Below are 13,072 nucleotides of genomic sequence, written 5' to 3'. Positions count from 1 at the left end.
CAATGATGGAAGTTGTTGATGAGATTAGGCAAAAAAAGCAGCAATATTACAAATATGTCTCTTTTGGAGACACGGGAAGGAAGAGCATTGTCGTAAAATGATCTAGTTGAAGATGTCCCTGCTCGTTGCACAGGAGTTTGACCACAGAGCTTCAGAGGTCTCTTCCAACCCAAACCATTCCATGACTCTATCAGTACTAGTAGATGCCAAGTATTAGTAGATAATGAAGTTAAGGAAAAGACTTAGGAGGAAAGTGGAAAAACTGCAGGTTTTACAATAAACTAAAGAATATGTTAGTGGTTTGAGTTTCAGGAGAGTACTGAAGAGGGTTCCGTTCTTGGTGTGCTTGGCTCGTTTTCTGAATGATTTTGAACATACTACCATGCCTGTTTCCCTATATTGAAATTGAGGATAGCATTTTCCAAATTCATAAATGAATTTTGGAAGTATTTCATTCATAATGCAGTTCTTTGTAAGTGTTTTAATTGATATAATTTGTAGATAATTTGTTCTATTTTTATATAATTTATATAAATTTATATAAATTCATGTAATTTGTGCTAAATAATTTTTAACAAGTTTTGACTTATTTTGGACTTCTAGTTGTGAAAATACAACTTTAAAATTTCCTTAAAAATTAAAACCACAAAAGTCCTTTTTTTTCTCCATGCAAGATTCAAATCTGACCTCACTATTATCCTGCTGGCTTTCGTGGAATAAGTATAGCTGATATAGGTACTGGTAGAGACAGGGTGTTTCAGTCAGCAGCTGGATCAGCCACATGAAAATGCTTTTCATTAATAAATTATTACCTTCAGTCATTTAACAATGCAAGGTTTTATATCTTGTTTTGAACAATCATACTTTATCTTATTTCATTAACACAGCCAGGAGTCTAAATGGAAATCCTCTAGAGGAGCTGAAAAGCATTTCCATGGCCTCAAGCTGCTGATGCAGCTAAGGGTGGCTGTACAATGTCCATCAATAGAATTCACCATCATTCAGCAATGGCAAAAACGGCTGATAGTACAAAGGTCACAACCATAACGTCAATGTGATCATGACACACCGTTAAATCCCCTTCTTTAAGGAGTATGGGGCATACATAAGGGTAGTACTCTGGTGTCTTTCCTTTACTCATGTTGAAGACCAATGTGTAACCTCATTCAATTCATCATGAAAGCTTTTAAGTATCATTGCTCTGAGTGACAAAGCAGGAGCACAATAGATCCAGTGGAGAGGGGAGACAAACACAGTAATAGGTTTGTAAAGCCCTGCTAATTCTAGCACTCTGAATATCACTGGATGAATCAAGTTGCCATGTTGGTTTTGTTCTTTAGAGCATACAGAATATTCTTTTACTAACCATGACATATCTACAGGAATGCTGTATGTTCACACACTGTAGTTAAACTCATATTCAGGTTTTTGGTGTACAGTTTTCAGAATTGTGAGTATTTGCTTGTATTTTGAAATGTGAAGAATGTGCCAAGAGTTGTTGGAAGTCAGTGACTTTCTAGCTGAGAGCCTGCCTGGAGATGGCTTAAAAACTTTTTGTTTGTTCTGCATTTCTGCTATACATTTCAAGAATTAGATTACCAAATGAAATATAATTTCTGTCAGTACAAGCAGTCTAATATTTCTACCCTTGGGAATTTTAACTGCTCTCAATCAAATTTGCTTAACTGCTGCCAGCAGATCTTTTACCCTGAAGACATAATTTGCTTCCCTTTAATGCTTACTTTGCCCTCTTATGGGGAAATTATCTCTTTTCTATTACCATTTCACTGATTCTTCCTTATCATATGTCTTAGTGGATAAGTGTGCAAATTTTTTAATGTATTTTCCAGGGGCAGTGTGCTATTTCTTCACATTAGCTTTTCTTTGGCATTGGAGAAATGTGCAGGATGCAAAATGAGTGTTTCAGGGGTTTGCATGTTACGCGCACACATGCATACAGGCATGCAAGAGAATGAGAAACATATTTCATTGCCTGAGCTGAATTTCTCTCTAAGATTAATTCAATGAACTTCTCTCAAGATCTTCAATGAACCAGCATCTTGTGTCTAAAGACAAGATGTGGGATCTGTGTGAATCCATTTTCAGGTAGTTGTGTAGGATTTTGATAGCAGCCAACTGTTAGTTCACTTGCACACAATTTTTCTTTTACTAAACTGCTGATTGCCAGTTAGAGGAAAGTACATAGTATTTCATTTTATTCTCTTAGTGCTTCAGATGAATGTTTAAATTTTTTATCTTTTAAACTAAGATTTTTACTGCAGCAGTAACAACCTAAGCATAGACCTATTATGTGAAATACAAAATTAATGAGTGTCTGTCCCCCAAAATTGTATTAAAGCATAGCTTATGTGTATATATATCTTTACACAGATCTGAATGTATTCTCATGGAAGCATTTAACTTGATAGAATTTTCAACATTTTTAGAGCATATCCGTACACCCACCTTTCACTACTGAAAACACAAATACATCTCTATTTTTATCAAATAGGAAACTTTATATATTCTATTAATAAAAACATTCAGCTTTGGGATTCTCAGATGTTCTCATGTTCTCCGTTTTCCTTGCAAGCAATTATTTTTCTCCAGAGAAACAGATTTCAAAGCATTTCATTAGACTGCAGCACTTCACTTCTGCCACTGTATGGTGCTGCACCAGGCTGTAAATTCACGGCAGACCTTTGCGAGTCATGTGAAAAGTGTCATTGTAAATGAATGTTGATCTCCCTAACTCACAATGCAGGGAGAAGGAGAGGGATATGTTTCCCGAGATACAAGAATGTGCTTCAGCTCCACTTCTCTATGGCAGGGACAGAACGACTGCAGGGAGATTCTGCAGCCAGCACTGGGGCTGGTTCGTCCTCTCTCTGCTTCTCCACGCACTGGCATACTTTGTGTGAAAAATTAGGGCTAGACGTCCTCTGAAACACTATAAGGTCACCTCGGTAGGGTTTTACAGCCACACTAAAAAGATGTAAGTGATAACCGTTGCTGTCAGAGCAGGTGCTAAATCAGCTCTGTATTTCCAGCTCCAGAGAAGTCCAGGAGGAAGCTGAAATACCAATCTCTTTAGCTAAATTTCACTTTTCCTTTCCTTCAGCTGGTTACACTTCAGAAGGAGTAGTAATCCAGCACCATCAGTCAAAACATCAAAGCCAAACTCCTTGTGAAGGATGACAGAGGGTTTAGTTTTTGTGATAGCAAGGTTTCATGCAAGACATGCCAGACAGCAATAAAGCTGAGGGTTTTTTTGAGAAAATAATACACCAGTTTTATATTTCTCCATGTATAAAAGGAGCCACAATTCAAGCTTGTAGGGTTGCTGTAAATGCAAAGAGCTCTGCAAGGGGAAATTCAGCTCATACAAATAATAATAATAATAATAATAATAATAATAATAATAATAATAATAATAAAAACAGTAGAAAGAAAGAGGAGTGCCAAGAAAGATATTAAAATTGATATTTTCAAAATTATTTCTTTTAAGTAGCACATGATGTTAAGATAAAAAAGGAAAAAAAGTCTGGTATTCTAACAGTAACTCACCATATATAGCAGCAGTCACAGATCCCTTAAACACTTTCTCAAATTTTTTGCTGTCATCAAGGCATTGCTACTTAACAAAATAAATATGGCATATGTAGCTAAGTTAATTTTGTATTTTTTTAACTTTTATAGGAATCAAAAGTGTGAGTGAGATGGTTTTATTGTTGTTCTTGATGCCTAGATTTTCATCTTTCTTCCTCATTTGATTTGCATCCTGGTTATTTTTACAGAAAAGTTATATTCTGACAAAATCATGCCTATATTAAAATAAAAGAAAGGTGGATTTTTTTAGTTTTGTGTGATCAAAATTGTGTAATTAAAAATTATGTTAATCTGGGAGGCCCAATGGCAAACAATAATGTTTTCCTATATTTAAGGATATACCACTTAAATGTTTTCAATGGTTTTTAGATATTTTGATATTATTAGTATGAGTTAAGCAGGTGGGTATGAGTGCTTAATACTTTCATAATTTTGCCTGCTTTTTTAATCACACGGAATCTATTTATTCTTTACAGTTGCTTTGATCGTAGGAGTTGATTAACTTCAGATATCCACAATGTCATTTTAAAGAAGGGTAGAAGAGAGGAGGGGAATGAGGGGGGCAGAAGCTAAATGGCATTCTTATAGCCTATTTTAAAGAAATTGCAAAAATCCACCTAAGGAATTTCTTTCATTCAACAAAAATGCTTTTGCAGGACAACAAACATCAACACTTGTATTTCCAGTGTGCATCTAAAAATAAAATTATCAGCTCTGGTGTGAATGCCTACTGTTTAAAGATGGACTGAAGAAAATGTGTAATCAAAGATTTCTGGGTATTTCTGGATGTGGAAGATGTGAAAATGTTAAAAAATTTTCACTGAAATTCTCTATCAATATTTGGCTGGGTAATGCAATTGATAAAGAACAGCATTCCATTTTTGAAGAACAATCTCTGTCTAAACTCGAAGTACTTTTAAAATCTGGGAAAGTTCTAAATAAAGATTAATGAAAAACAATCTAATATTATACCATTAAAAAGTGGTAGCTCTTTTTGATATTTAAGATACAAAATATCTTTAGATTTTAAAGTAATGATTTAATTGTAGGTTTCCTTATTATTCTCACCATTTATTCCTTAAAGTTAAGTTTTCCTTCTTTTATGTTTCTTTGCTTTATTAACTTAACCTCCTAAACTCTAAATTTGTAGATGTATAATTGGAAAAAAAAATTGCCAAGTATTTTTCCTTTTTTTATTTCTGCAATGTATTCTTGTTTCTGCCTAGCAAAACTGTCATATTGCAATGGAGATGCACCATCTTTTCATTTTAATGACAGTGATAATGAACAGTTTATAAGGCAGAGAAAGATTTTCTTATGTTTTCAATAAAATATTCTCAACCTTTAATCATTCAGGAAAAGAGTTTGAGTCATATTGAAGGAACATGTAAAATAGTTTTGCAGGTTGGTGGAACTACAGCCTGTGATGTGAAAAGCCTTCTAGTTTTCTTTCTACAACAATTGTGCAAGAACACACAAAATTAAGTTTATTTTAGAATGTGTGACTATCCTAGGATTGTCCTAAATTGATTTTTTTCAGAGAAATTTGATCAGAACTAGTGAGAAGGCGGCTCAATCCTCACCCTGAATATTTTCACGTTTGAAGTCCTTAATTCTTCAGGTTTTACACCTGCACACTGGAGTAGATTTGCAGGGGTGTTGAATACCAAATTTAGTGGTTAAAGTTGATGTTTCAGTGGATGATGAGCACAGCTGAAAAGGCTTGAGATCTCTATCTGTACTTCCATTGAAACCAGGATGGAGATGGAAGAAACAAGTACTCTTGTTGGCCTTACCAAAGCACTTGCTTCCTTCCTCTATGATTTATTCTAAGGCTAAAGCTGAGAGACAGGCTGCATTACCAAACTGAGTTTTGGGAGACCAAGACAAGTCCTTTTTGCTGTTATTTGGTGGTAAGATTTTGGTTTGGTTTTGTTGCATGACTCTCATGTAAGTAAGATTTGGAGAAGACATAAATTGAAGTTTTTAAATAATCTGGTTTTCTAAATCAGTTTAAAAATTCTTGGAGTTAAAATCCACTGAGATCTCCACATTCCTACAGTGTCTCATGTTTGTCTGATCATAGGAGCAGTATAATATATAAATATTAAATTTACTTAGGTTGCAAGCAGAAAATTAAAATATTTTTTAAAAGAACATCTGAGTTGCAGTCCTAGGGGAAAACAGGTAGCATATAATGCTTAAGGGCCACCTTCCCTGCCATTCTACTGGTGGGTCTTTTCCCCACACAAAACTACTTTTATTTGCTGTTCACATGACAAATTTTTTGTTGCCAAATTTTGTTGCCTTTTTTTGCATTTAGTCATCCTTTCTCTACCTCTTTTTTTTTCTCTTCACCTTTTCAATTGGTATTCGGGTTTTCAACCTTTTCGTCTTGCTCCCTGTTTCCTGCATTGCCAGAACTTTCCTCCTCCACTTGCACTGATGTTTGACTGGTTTTGACAGTCCTCACCATTAACATTTTTTCTTCAGTTCAAGGGGAATTCTGCTTGCTGCTCTCTTTCATATAGCCCTATTGATCAGTTCAGACAGCTGGCTTAGTTTTCTGCTGCTTCTGTATGCACTCACTTTTCTCTTTGTAATAGGAGCCACAGCAGTCTTCTGAAACACAAGAGGAACAGAGCGGGCACGGGGCTGCTTGACTTTCTATGAAGACCAGAACTTCCTTGGAGATTTGTCAAGATCCTACATTTTGGCCTTGCTTTGGAGCCTGGAACACATTCCCTATTTCATTTAAGAGCAATCTATAAAACCATTGCCATAAATTTGAGATAGGAATTCACCAAAAAATTTTGGTAGTGCATTCAAAAGAGCCAAGTAATAACTGCCAAATCTGGCTGCCTGTTTAGCCTCTTAAAACCACAGGAAGGCATTTCAGGAGAAGATTTTCAACATAAGTCAACAGAAACCAAAAACCAAGTGTTTGTGAGAAATTGCATTTCTTAATATGGATATAGAGGCTTACATCTACAGTGTTAGATTGACACTCATGAATCATATGCTGTATATATTGATTCTTAATTTATTTCTTTGTACAGTTATTTCTTTTGCGTTCTCGAGAGACTAGTGTCAAAATATTTAAAATTCATGATGTTTAACACAATAATAATGATATTTTTTTTATCTAGTAATAATAATTCTTCCTCTGCCAAATCTATTATTTTGAATCCCAAGATACATATTTGTATTAAAAAAATGTATGGGGTCAGTCATCAATTAGTAAAATTACACTAAGACGTGATATTTATTAAGTTTGGGTTTTGTTTGTATCTGGTGTTCTAATTTATCGCTTTATGTTAAAATAAACTAGTTATATGCCGATCATAATGGTATCCATGCTGGTGGTACTAGAAGGTGCTTAATGGCCTACTTTATCTACTTGATCAGATAAATGTTGTCTTGGACATATCCAAAAGTCTGTGAAAGGATTAAATCAGTCTGTTCATGGGATAACAGCACAATATAGGGCTCCTTTATTCTTTCTGCACTCAGAAAGTGGGATTTGAAGTGAGTAGGAATGAAAATAATAAAAATGGTTGTTACAAATACTTTGATTTTACCTATATATCAGATCAATCATACAAGTGACTTTTGACTTAACTCTGTTCTTTTTCTTTATCTACTCAATGGCTTTGTTCTTGTCACAGAAAAAAAAGGTTGCTGTAGAGCTGGATTTGATTCTGTGTGCCAGACACCTTTCTAATTGCTGAAAACAGGATATGGCACCATAGAAGATGAAGTTTTGGTTAATCTGTATTTTGCAAGGTTGTTCAAAGTCTAGTCATATTAAGTATAAATTAAAGGAGTGCAGAAAAGGAGTGCTAAGACTTTGAAACCCTGTCAATGAAGTTTACCTAGATTTGTAGACAGATGAATTCATTGCAATTATATGTTATATATACTTAAAAACTATAATGAAAGGATATAAATGAAGCAAAATAAAATTAACCAATGTGTCAAGCAAAATTAATACTTGGTATTGTCACCTTTTGCTGTTCATACATTTTGTTTTCAATAGCAACAGCAACCCAGGCAACTTTTATATGAAACACAGACCTGGTCCAGTAGGTGTGAGATTTGATATATATTACTCCATTATCTCTGTCTGTTGCTCTTAATCAGAGGGACTGTGGAGATGGGCTCATAAGTGAGGGAGAATAAAAAAAAAGGATATCTGGTTTTGCTTTTGGAGCAGTGCTTTTACCATTAAAAAAAATCAATAAGTGGATTGGCTGCATTAAGTAAGGATTATTGTTTTTTCCTGTAATCTATCTAATGCATATCATTACCAAAGTAATCACATTATTATCCGCCTCCTCCTTCCTACTTTCTTGGCCAGATGTTTACCCATAACTATTTAGAATGGTGAGGTGGGGCTTTTTTCCCCTTCTTCTTCAAAATTGCTTCAAATTTTGTTTCTTCCCAATTCCTTTATTAGTTGGTTGAACTACTCATTACCTCTGAATTCAAAATAAGTGTTTTCCCCCTCCTCCCTTCTGTTTTGATCACATTTGCCTAAATCAAACCTATTATTACCTTGAAATCTGTCTTTTCTGTTTCATATTCTGCTATAATGCCATCTCATCTTAGATATATTATCACATAAAATACCATGTAATAGAAGAGAGAGAGAGAGAGAGAGAGAGAGACAGGGAGAGAATGTCCTTCAACATAGCAGACTTCAAATGCATGAAGGGTCCCACAGTTAGTAGGGTTAGCAAAGCAGTACTCTAATGTCCAGAAAAATCAAAGTGAAGGAAACTTCTAGAAATGTGCAATAAGGACTGAACAAATAGGAAAAAAATTAAGGTGCTCACAGGAAATTGATAACTGGGATTAAAGAAGAAAAGAAAACATGAAAGAGAGAACTCTTAGAAGTGCAAGAAGCAAGTAGAGCTTGGGAATGGTTTAGTGGTGAAATCAATCCAGGAGCATTTACATCAAATGAGAAATTAGGATATACCATTAGTATTAATTCAAAGTCATGGCCCATGGTCTCCAGCCAATTGGAAGCCATTTTTAGAACTAGATTTGTTCTAAAACTCAGGAAGTAAATTGATATTTATTTTACCAAATTAGTTGTTAACAGTTGCAAACTAAATCTAAGTAGCCAGAGATACGAATCACTGCTAATAATTCTGTATGGATTGTGATGCAGGCATAGACATTTTGCTTTGTTAGGGCTACATTGTTTAACAGAGATCTGAATTTTGGCAAACCCCCATAAGCTCAACTGGAATGGCTTTTGCTGTTGATATTATTTGACCATTACACATTGTGAGGGTCTTAACCTTGAAAGCTGCAAATAAATTAAGCTTGGAAACATGTGTTGAACAGCCTTTTTGCCAGGCTTGTGAGACCATTCAGCATACAGATGGGTCTTAAATAAACCTCTAAAAATGTCTTTGTTTTCCCACCTGTTACACGGTAGTTGCAAATTTTACAAAGATATTGTAGGTTGGACTCGATTCTGACAACACAGATATCACTGAAATAGTGTTGCATAAAGCTGATGTATGGTGATCCTGCAAAATTCTCAGCTGATGCAACTAGCACGACTCCACTTAATTCCATGAGCACAGACTAAAATACAGCCTCAGATAGAATCACTGATGCAGTAAAGCCATAATGCAATCCTGAAAATATCATTAGTGCTGCATACTACAACTGGTATATAGACCTTCTAGACTATATAGATGTGGATTTATTTTACCTATAAAATACCTGAATTTGTCCAATAAAAGACAAACATGATAATAGTTAATATTCTGCATATCTGAAATGTAAAAATATTTTTATCTATAAATCATAGAAAAAGGCTCTCACAAAGAATCCCATTTAAATAAGAAAACAAGTAATCCCCAAACCCAGGAATGGAAAGATGATAGGTCTTCGTAAAGCAGTACTTTTTACATAAGTATCCCAATGTAAAACTCATTTAACTTGACTAGAAAACATGAAGAACAAGTGAAAAAGATGCTGGTTTAAGCAGAGACAAAAAGAGATCACAATGAGATTTTAATGTTACTGGTGTCAGAGGGGTTTTCCTGTTAATGACAAAAATATTTATTGGGTCTCTCCTCAGCTGTAGATTTCAGAAGGTTGCTTTCCTGTTTTGCTTTCTTTGAATTTTTGCCACTTCAGAAATTTCATTTTTTAATTTGCCTCAGCTGTCAACAGAATCTGAACTGAGTCTCAATCAAATACTTAGGTTTGCCTGGTTTGTTCTAGTTTATATGTTATTTCCACACAAAGAGTATGTTAGCCAAAACATGGGGAGCAGTGAAACAAACTAATAATATGGTCTGCATAGGATAGCTCTAGGTTCCTAATTTGGCTGCACTGACTCTGTACCAACATTGCCTCTTTTGTAATGTGACCCAGATCTACCATGTGAGGTCTCCATACAGTAAAAGAATAATGCTTGAGAGAAGATAAATTGTCAGCTGTGTAATTAAACTTTCAATGTACAAAAAATCATGGACTGAATTATAAATTAAAATTGGAAGCCATACCAGCTATCAAAGAACCAGAGGGTATGAAATATGTTGGGTATTACTTAAAGTGGGTATATTGCTGAAAAAAATTCAGCATCTAGCATCATCTGGGACCAATGGTATGGGCTCCATTGGATTTCATATTTTTTACTATGTTTTACTTATATATACATATATAGGTAAATATAATGTTTAGCACTGAACCTGTTTAACAAAATAAAAAAATCACATACTGAGAATGGTGAAGAAGTCCAAAGCAAACACAACGAATATCTCTAAGCACAACAGGAAAGGAACAATGTAATGATGAATGAAACATTATATATTCCATTAATCACACAGTCCATTAAATAATAAAACATGGTTGTTAGCTTGAAATATTATACCAGTAAACATGCAGAAAAGTACTGTTTATATAAAAAAGTACACCTATGCATGACATCTTAGCAGCTTCTGAATAAATTAACTTTTTAAACAACTCTGCACCATATTCATACTGGAAATTAGTTGTAAGGTATCTCTTTATTTAATCATGGAAATTAAGGTCTGAGACTTTTTTCCAATGGCCTTTCCTTCCTCAATATGAATAGGAGAAGAATGTGGGATGAAGAACCTACATACATCTGAATAAAACAGAGTATTGTAAAGAAATTAACTTTTTCTCACAATCAATATTACAGCAACGATCAAAACCAACAATAACCAAGTAGGTGTATGTTATTACAGGATTTCAATTATCATGAGTTAAGGAAGTTTATAGAATAATTATATACTTATAAATATTATATTGAGATGAATAAAAATTAGATTTCAGATGTGCCAAACCACTTCAGAGGGGAAGAAAAACCAATCCCAAAGGAGGATCCAACACCCCTCCCATCCCTAACCCATCCCTCCCCAGCTCCAAAAGACAAACCAAACTAGTTCCAAAATGGGTCCAAAGGGGGAACTATACAATAACAGGCACTGTCTCACTGCAAAGAAGATCCAAGACAGTGTCTGGAGTCACTCAAACATCCCTGGGAGAGATCCCAAGCTGCCGCAGAAATCTTGTTTCAATCTGTGCAGGAAAGAAAAAGGATACAAAGCTTGGGAAGTTCTCAGAGAGAAAGGCTCAATTTTGGATAAAAATTAAGTCCTTTTACTATTCTATTTTTAGACATAAAAGGATATAAGACATCACCACATCAAGCATGATGATGTTTTCTGTTCTTTCAGGCCAATTTTATTTCTTCACTAATTATTCTCTTCTAACCAGGTTGCCTTTCTGGCTAATCACATCTCACTTGCACTCCAGGGTTTCACCATTTTATAGATCAGAATTATTAAAAGTTAGTTTTCCTACTTGTCTGTCTGATGTGGCAGTCCTGTTTGCTTATAGCACTTGTCTTCCATTCTTGGGCAATGTCCTTCTGCCAGAGGGCTGAAGGGATGGTTTTTTGATCTACCTAGGAATATTTCATTAGTAGAGCTCTGTCATAATATGCATTAAAATAACTATGAAAGTGTTCAATTAATATACAAATTAAGAAGTTCACGTCACCTTGATCATATGTATTGGGTCTGGCTAAGTTCATTTCCCCCACAGCAGCCCTCACCTTGCTGTGCTTTGCGTTAGTGGCTAGAAAGGTGTCGGTAACACTACCACATCATGTATTAAATATCTCTCATAATGACTCGGTCTCAATTTTCAGCATCCAGCATTAAAATACTTTCTATGAGTGGCATTTCAACTCAAGCTTCAACAGTTTAAGAAAAACCATGATTGAGACATTAGTTTTGTTTTGCAACAAAAGGCATTCCCTTAATGTATCAGAAACAGCTCCTGAAATGCATTACCTTAAATAACATGGAAGAAAGTTGATAATTTATGTTTATTTCAGATTGGCACATTGTTATTTCATTTAGCACATGAGAAGTATCAAGAACTGCCAAAGGACCTTATGCTGAAGGATGAGTTTCAAAAATGACCCTCATACCTGCCTGAGTCTTTGTAAGAGAGAGCTTTCAGAGTGTTTATACAGGGATCATTAGACATACCTCATGCAAATCTTGCATGAATCTTTGAATAAGAAACACTCAAAGGTCATCATGTGTGAAATATTTAATAATGACACATTGGCATAATATGTATGAAATGATGATTTATGTGAAACCACTACTTTCAGTGGCAGCGAATGACAAAGAAACAAAGACAAATTTTGCATCTGCTTGGAGGGATTTTAGAACTGTAACTTCAGGATAAAGGACACATCATCTACACCAAAGAATGCGCCCTTTAGGAACTCTTATTTTCCCAATGAACTGGAGCTGGAAGGGTAGTGATGTGCCAGATTAGGCCTGTGCTCTGGGAGGTATATGAGGTTTGTATGAGTCACACACTTTTTCCATGTTCAGGGCATACTTGAACAGAGCACCAAAGGAGAGGACAGAAGGAACTGGGATAATCAGGGACAGTAGACTGTGAAGTATACCTTGAAGAAAAAGCAAGCCATAAGGTAAAAAAATCTGTGTTTGAATATGCAAAAAGACAGCACAGACACAACAAGTAAAACTATTCAGACATAAAGATGTGCAGCAAAGTAAGGCTTACAGAAAATATGTTATGCAATACAATCCACAACTGTTCTGTTTTCCTGTCTGTGCTTGTGCCTATTAAAAAATGTTTCAAATGACCTGTGCTTAATAAGAAAGCAAAAAAACAAGTAGAATCTTCCAAGGCAAAAATTGGCTTCTGGCACACACAAGTACATCTTGGACTGTCTGGGTCCATTGTTATTTCCCCATATTCTCCAAATTCTTGATGCGGCTGGTTAGCAAGATTTAGTAAGCTTGATTTCTTCAAGGAGAAAATATTGCTAAAGGTATGTTTCCAAGTGTGGATTTTATAGCCCTGTTCTTTTGTAACAGTGGTTGTCCTTTCAGTGCTGTGGCTACATGGCTGT

The sequence above is a fragment of the Coloeus monedula genome, assembly GCF_965178545.1.
Source record: "Coloeus monedula genome assembly, chromosome: Z".
NCBI classification, from domain to species: Eukaryota; Metazoa; Chordata; class Aves; order Passeriformes; family Corvidae; genus Coloeus; species Coloeus monedula.
The sequence above is the reverse complement of the archived record's forward strand: the minus strand, read 5'-3'. Positions refer to the sequence as shown.